Below are 8,246 nucleotides of genomic sequence, written 5' to 3'. Positions count from 1 at the left end.
TTGCAAGTACAAAAATAAGATCATCTATTTGTATAATAATAATCGATTAATTTGGATTACTAAAAAGAATATAGGTCAATAAACTTATTCTGAAATAAATTTTTTCTAAAATGAGATGATCAGATATAGAGAGAATTAGAGACAAAGTGATGCATCTTATATACTTCTTGAAAATATGAAATTATAGTAAAGATAACGCACGCATGTACATATTTTTAAAATGTTATAAAGATAAGATAATGACAATAAGTGCATGTTGTAATACGGCTCTAATGCATTTCACAATGCACGATAAAATGCTCAGATGTCTGCAATCCGTAAAAAATAATGATAATGTGTATTAAAAGCAATATTAAAATATTTTTACTTTCTGTACTTCTATATGTGTGTATTCCGTCTCTACTTATTATCAAACTTTTCAAATTAAATGTAGTCTATATTATATACGATAAGATATTGGTATCTATTCTTATTTATGTATTTACAAAAATACAGTTTGTAATTATGTGCTTGGATTGTTATTCCTGTGATTTATAATTATATATATATTAAAAGATTCATAATTAGAAACTTACATAAATATTTAAAGCGTATTTGTGGGTAAATATTGATAGGAATTTTATTATGTCAATAAAAAATTATTTATTGATCTACCATCTGTTGGTATCAATATAATGTATTGAATATAGTGATTGGATATAGTCTAAATAATCGATGATATATTCTAAATAATCGAAAATAATCTGGATTAAAAAAACGTGAACAAATACTCTGAAAAATATAATATTGACATTAAACTCGGAAGCTCTTATATTATGTATGCAACTAGAATAAAGTTCTTCAAATAATTTATGACCGTAATTTTTTCTTTGTGTGAGACAGTTTCCTAAAAATTCTCATACCAAATGCTATTTAGGTGTAGCTGGTATTTGCGCACGATACGGTAAGGTAAACGTAAAATGGGTCAGATAAGATAATGACTTTACAGTCATCGCAAATTGTCTGGCTATGTCGCACTCTGTAGTACTATTTTTTAACACAAAATTATTGCAATAATTTTTTAAAAGGATCACTAATATTTTAAATAATAAATATAACAAAAGAAATACCCGGTAAAATTTTTTCATGTATTATATATAAATATAAACGTTATACATGTACATATATAAATATTCATAAAGATATATAATAAAATATGAAATATATCCGTACATCCTTCTTTCTTCTGTGAAATCATTTATTTTTAGTGTAATAAAAAAATAATAATGAGAAGACATAAAAAATAATTAAAAAAATAATCAATAATAATATCATTTTTAGACCGTACATGTGAGAACCCAATCGATAAACTAGAACCCTATATCGGTCGAAGCTAGATCTTAAAATGCTCAAATAATTCAATCTTGAATCACTAAATATGCTATATACCATGTACTTGACATATCAACTTGTAGTCTAACAAATTGCGCGCCGAAAAGTTTCCGGACTATATAAACGCAATTAAACCACTGTAGTAATTTCGCAAATTAAATTAATTTCTAATAATTTCGATGCTCAAACAGGCATCATATTTTAAAGATGTTAATATGCTGAAAAAACTGTAATTAAATTTATTGTAAAAAATATTACCTCGGCCGGGAGTCGAACCCGGATCTCTTGTATTCTGTACGAGCGTCCTAAGCCATTAGACTATACTAAAAGAAATATATAATTTTCACATTGTTTATTTAAAAAAATTAAATTTGAAGAAATGTGAAAAAATTACTCATACAAAATTTTATACACAATTATATATGAGCAATTTTTTTGCGTTTCTCCAAACTTAATTTTTTCTAAAACAAACAATGAGAAAATTATCCTTTTAATTATTTTTGATTATTTTTTAATTATTTTCTCATTATTATTATTTTTACACTAAAAAGTAATTTTACAAAAGAGAGAAGAATGTACGGACACGTATTTCATATATATCATTATATTATATATGTTTATGAACATTTATACATGTTTATATATGTTTATACATATTTATATATATTTATGTATAAAAAATTTTTTATCGGCCACATTCGTGAATGTTCAGGGAGTATTGAAAAAATAAAATAAAATAGATAATAAAAAATACGTGAGAAATGGGAAAAAAAAACATTTTTATATGTTTATTTGATACAAAATTTTAGCAAATAATGGAGATTTATGCGATGAATATTCATCAATGAATATTATCAATTTATAAAATAATAATCTGCGATATGTACTATCATGTAATTTTATTCTATTAAAGCAGATTTCATTAAAACAAAACTGTAAGTAAAATAATTTAATTATCCATTGTAAAATTCATTACAAAAGGATTTATTACAAAAATTAATAACTAAACTAAAAATATTGTAATAAAAAATCTCGTTTATAAAATTTTTAGTTTGCATATAATGGACACACTTGGAAAGTGTTTCCTGAGACATAAATTTTTTTGGTTATTTAATTTAAATAGTAATATTTGCAGAAATAAATGTATTTACATTCAAAATTGCAGTAGTATGCCATCTAGTGCTTCTTCCTGCAAAGTGTATCGTACATTGCTGGTTATTTCATTTTTTATATAAGTTTCTTGAGTATAATTTATAAAATTCATATAATTTCACAACATAAGTTGTCCTATTTTTCTTAAAAGGTATTACAAATCTGAAAAAAAAACAATTTTTTTAACATATTATATCATATTTATTTATATAATATATTAATTTGAAAATTATTATAAATAATATATTTCTTGATGTAATATTTTTAAAAATATCATTACTACATAAATACTAACAAAGAGTCAGAGGATATTAAAATTGGAATAAATAATAAAATTAATTAAGGAAACAAGGTATCAAATATTATTACATTTTTAGATATTAATTTTTGTAGAGGCCGCCATTTGTTGACAAATATACAACTGTTTTAAATGTTCCTTTACGATGCCTAAATGGTTAAAATTGCTAAAATATATGGGTGTAAAATTATGTAAATATAAACAATATTTTTTCATTAAAGAAATGAAAATTGCAAATGTTACTTGAAGTGATAATTCATGAGTTTCAATTTCAAATCACACATTTATCTGTCGATATGACTGGTATCTGTAAACTCTAGTCTTCAGTGAATGCTGTCCTCTACAGAATGTGAACAGAATATATTTGAAATAACTGCTAAAATTACTTCCTAATGTAATTTCTTGCCTATCATGTCTTGATAAAGTAGAGAATTAGTTATCTCGCAATCTTCTCATTATTCTTATTTGCATTGAGATATCTTGTATTTTATTTACTGCAAAATGAAAAAGACAGGAAAAAAAGAATTAGGAATGTTTTAGATGTACTTTTTAATAAAATGAAAAAGATTTTTTTATGTTGTATTTGAAAGTAATACAAAAGATTTGACGATTAGAATGGCGATTTAAAACCTGAATTAAAAATTATTTTAATAAGCAGCACACGTGTTGTAAAGAAATAATTAAAATAGTTAAAATGGCAAAATTTTTATTTAAACTATAAAATTGTATTTGTTGTTAAATGTTATAAATATTAACTCTGTTGAACTATTTCATATGTATATAATATTCATTTTTATATGGAAAGTATAAATTTCCATTTCAATCACTTTTTACAGAGATACACTTGATACATCTTTAATAGAAGAGATAAAACAAAAGTTTTACCAAGTATATTTTCTTTGAAACTTTAACCTAACTGTAATTTAGTTTCTGTTAGTCTTGCATCACCGACTAAAAAATGATTTTATCTGGTTTGAACGCGCTATCGCGAACCAACGGTTCTTATCAGATAAAAGGTTTTATATTTGTGCATACCGCTTAGACGACAGTCATGTCGTTAGAAGTAACAAGATACTAAAAATTTATATATTTGAATGACTTAGATATTTTTAAGAATTTATTTAGAAAAGTAGAAATAATAGATAATTCTCATTATGCGACTTTATTATTTAATTGTTAATATCGATAACATCGACTATTAAGTAATAGTTTTAACTAACTGTTTATTATCGTGTTTTCTTCTTCTATATAAATTTGCTCGCTTTGTCTTCCTAGTAAAGCAGTTAAAATAAAAAAAAAACAAAATAATTACACGCTGTAAAATAATTTTTCATGCGACTTTAATGTTTGAAACTAATATTAAAAATTATAATTTATTATTAATGTTTATTAATTATTATTTGTGTATTATTAATGTTTATTAATGTATTATTAAATTATTAAATTCTCTAGATTTAGATCTTTTTTAGTATTTCTAAATAGCATTAAAAATATAAGAATTTTGTAGATTCGTTATATGAGAATTTTTATAGTTTTATATGTATTCCTGTGTATTTTCTGCAAAACTACATAAAAATGTCTCTAAGTGTGGCTTTAGATTCACAGTGCGTAAATTTCTTTCCACATGAGAATTTACTCACGATATCTGCTATTAGCTTTTCCTCCTACTTCAAAACTACCGGCCGGCCGCGCAATGCAATGTGTCTCTCCGCTCTTGTATTGCAGAACGGCAAATATTTAATGACCCCTTTTTCTTGGCAAAAGAAAGGGAGAAAAAAGCAATTGCCTGCGCCGCGTTTATACAGGGACGAGGGAAACTGAACTTCATTGTAACAGGAAAGTGCGATAGTGAGGGCATCAACAGCGACGCCGGAATGGCTATCGATGACGGCAATTTATTTATGATTCCGAGAAAATCATCCTCCCATCTTCCTTCCCTCGCGTTTATTGAATACTCCCGCAAGTTTGAGGTCCAACATCATAGTTCGGAGAACTTAAAAATCATTCTGACCTTGTCTCGATACGTAACATCGTTTAGAGAGGGTCGTAAATTAATAATTTAATTTGCGACAAATAACTATTTATTTCTTTAATTCTTTAATGCTTAAATGCTTTAATGCACTTTATTATTATTTATTTATCGTATTACATTTGAACCTATTCTTTAGAGCAAATTTGTGGCATTATTTATTGTAATTCTTTTCTTCTTCATTTTTTAATATCAATTGTCTCTAATCGTGGAAAAGAAAAAAAATTTGCATTTAAAAAGCTATTTTCTAAATTGTGTAAAAGAATATTTTTGAAGTGTACGTTTATATTTAGCACGTGTTTTTATCGCGTTCATCTTTTCATTAATTTCTTTGCGCCTGTGATAATTTAATCGACGTGTCGCGACGTCGTACGTTACGCAATGCTGTGTAATTCACACATAGATACTTTCTTGTTTGTATTGTCTCCGAGGGTCACTTTGTGAATCTTCTTTTTTTCCAAATGAATGCGTATTTCGTAATATAATGATTAGCAGTATTTAGTTACTCGCGATTTATTTTTCAAGCGCCGCGTTCTTTTTGCTCTCGTACTGCATCTCCCACGACTATAATCGTAAGGTATAAAGTATAGACAGGAAGAATATAAAGGATTTTTCCTCAGTTGTACAAACAGTCTACAACTGGAAGACGCATTGTAACACGATTAGATGATCATCTAGATAATTTTATCTAGATAAGATCCAACATTGATCGTAAAGTATAATTGTCGACATGTGTATATTTTTACATATATAATAATATATATAATAATATATATAATATATTATTATGTATATTTATATATATAATATATAATAATATATATAAAATTATCTAGATGAAATATATTTTGATGTTATCTCATCTTTATCTAGATATTAAAAATATTAATTACTTTTATCTGCATCTTAGATTTTAAAAAATGTCTTTATCTAGAATGACATTTAGATAATTTAGTTTACATTTTACATTGCTGAAAATGTGCTGAATATTGAAATATTCACTTTTATGTAGTTCATGTTTGCAGAAAAATTTTTAATCTCAAGGAGAAAGTGAGTGCATCCAGTAGTAGATAGTGAATTTGCTCACTTTTGCAATTTTTACCTTATTTCGAGATACACAATCGACCCTCTGTTTTTTATTTTTGCAAAATCTTTAAATAACATAATCATATTACGTTAAATTAACACTCGAGTATGTTAAAATATCCAACACAAACTGTAAACACAAATGTGAGTAGACCGTTTCCAACACAGATACACAAATGTTTTTACTGTGTATAATCCCATGCTATTTCTTGACGTTCGTTACGCTTGGTTTGTTAAACCTTTATGACTATGTTGTCACATTTCTAACGTACGTTTTCCTTATTAGCCGATTAAAATGCAACGCGTCAATGGGATGGCAAAACACGGGGCATAAATTATTACATTGTCACATACGTGAGGAGAAACTTGTCAATGAAATGAGGTGAAAGTAGAACCGTGATAGTAATTTAATTATTTTGTACTCATACTCATCACTAAATCGTCGTCTTCTTCGCGACGACGAGCAGCAAGAACTTCACTTTAATTTTGACTTTATGATCCTCGGGCTAACTAGGGCGCGTTAAAATTATTACAAAGATCATCAATAATATTTTCTTTCTATTTTTTTCAAATTTATATAGACACGCAGCGAAAGTGTAAGCACTCGATTGCATAATTGTAATTGTGCAAATACACGATATATTTTACGTTAAAAGGTCCAATGTTTTTCTCTCATTCGGATGCACGTGTTTTCAACCGTAACTTTTACCGCATATCTGCAGGCAAATGTCTCGCTCGCATCTATAACATTTGCACGTTGTAATTTATGCGGGGCTCTTTCTTTTATTTCTTTCTCTTTTTCCTTCGTCGTTCGGTTTCACGATTACATTTCAGAGTGTGCATTCCGACCGGATCGCCGTAAGACCGATAAGGATTTCAGTTGGCGCGTATGCGGTAGAAATCGCCCCGTGCGCCTTTTCTTGCCGCGGCAACGATATTTCATGTTGCATACGTCTAAATTGCAAAACCATAGGTGGCGGAGAAAAGATAAGAGCAGATTACCACCGGCTGCTGAGCGCACCGTGTAGATTGTTGATTGCACGAGGTAGAACGGACCGGAACCGTCTCGGTTTATAAACTCTAACAAATAATGATATACTACGAGAACATATTTGTTAAGAGATTTGTCTACCACATTTTGTCGAATTGGTTTATTGAAATGTACAGGCCAATATTCATTTACAAACCTGAGCACGTTACAGATATTATTACGTAGTCCTTAGAAACTGTTTCCTAGAACTTTTTTATTTTGTTCTTGGCATGATTAAAGATAATTGTTAGAACTCTTTGGAGAGCTATTAAAATTCGTACATAACGGTGGATTTCTAAAAAAAAAGTTTAATAATTTTTTTTTTATTTTTCGGAAATGCAGCATTTTCTTAAGAGTTTTGGTAAGCTTCCAAAAAGTTTTATCGATTGTTCTATATAGATTAGAGTGTTAAAATGAAAGATAAAGAAGTTAATAATTCTAAATTTTCAGAATCATAAAGTTGACCCCTCCGTTACTTCCAATGGTGTTTCCACCGCTTTAATCAATGGAACTCTTTCCAAAATCAATTGAGAATTTTAGAACTCTTCAGAGGACAATCAGAACTCTACTTATTTTTTCTAAATTTTGAAAAAGATAGACCAGCTTCACAGAGGTCTATTGCAGAGTAAAAATTTTGGGATTTACAAAAATTACTTGTCCTATTATGAATTATAATCATGAATTGCTTAAGTTTAATTATGCAGTTTTTTGAAGCATTTCTTACAATAGTATCTATTTTTATTTTTTATTATTTATATTTTAACAGTTTATTTTATTTTAATGTTTATTATTTATTTTTTCTTGTAATTGAGTTTTATGCGATAACCGATAATGTTGTAAATGCGAGTAATTTTGAACAATTTTCGCGGAAAAAAAAGAAAACCATACGGCGGTATAAGGAATAGCAAACAGGTGAAACTAATGTATGGCATAAATTGATGATCGATTGACTTTTATCTTTTTAATAATATTTTCTGTTTCTCTGATTATACCAAGTTAACCTTTGATCGTGTCTGCCAAGACAAAGTGCATTCTTCGTAATATCTCGATTCGTCATTTATACAGGGTGTTTCCAAATTAAATGGCAAAACTTCGGGAGCGTGTAGAGGAGTAAAAAACTAAGAAAAAAAGTCCTATAGACATATGCTCCTTTTTGCTTTGTTTCGCAGGAAATCACGAAAAAAGAAAAAAATATATTTAATTTATTATTTTAATTATTTTATTTATAAACTTTTTAATGAAGATTTTGTTCGAAATGTGCACCTCTTGCAGCAATACAA

The sequence above is a fragment of the Mycetomoellerius zeteki genome, unplaced genomic scaffold (genome assembly GCF_001594055.1).
Source record: "Mycetomoellerius zeteki isolate Tzet28-1 unplaced genomic scaffold, Tzet1.0 scaffold211, whole genome shotgun sequence".
Classification (NCBI taxonomy): Eukaryota; Metazoa; Arthropoda; class Insecta; order Hymenoptera; family Formicidae; genus Mycetomoellerius; species Mycetomoellerius zeteki.
The sequence above is the reverse complement of the archived record's forward strand: the minus strand, read 5'-3'. Positions refer to the sequence as shown.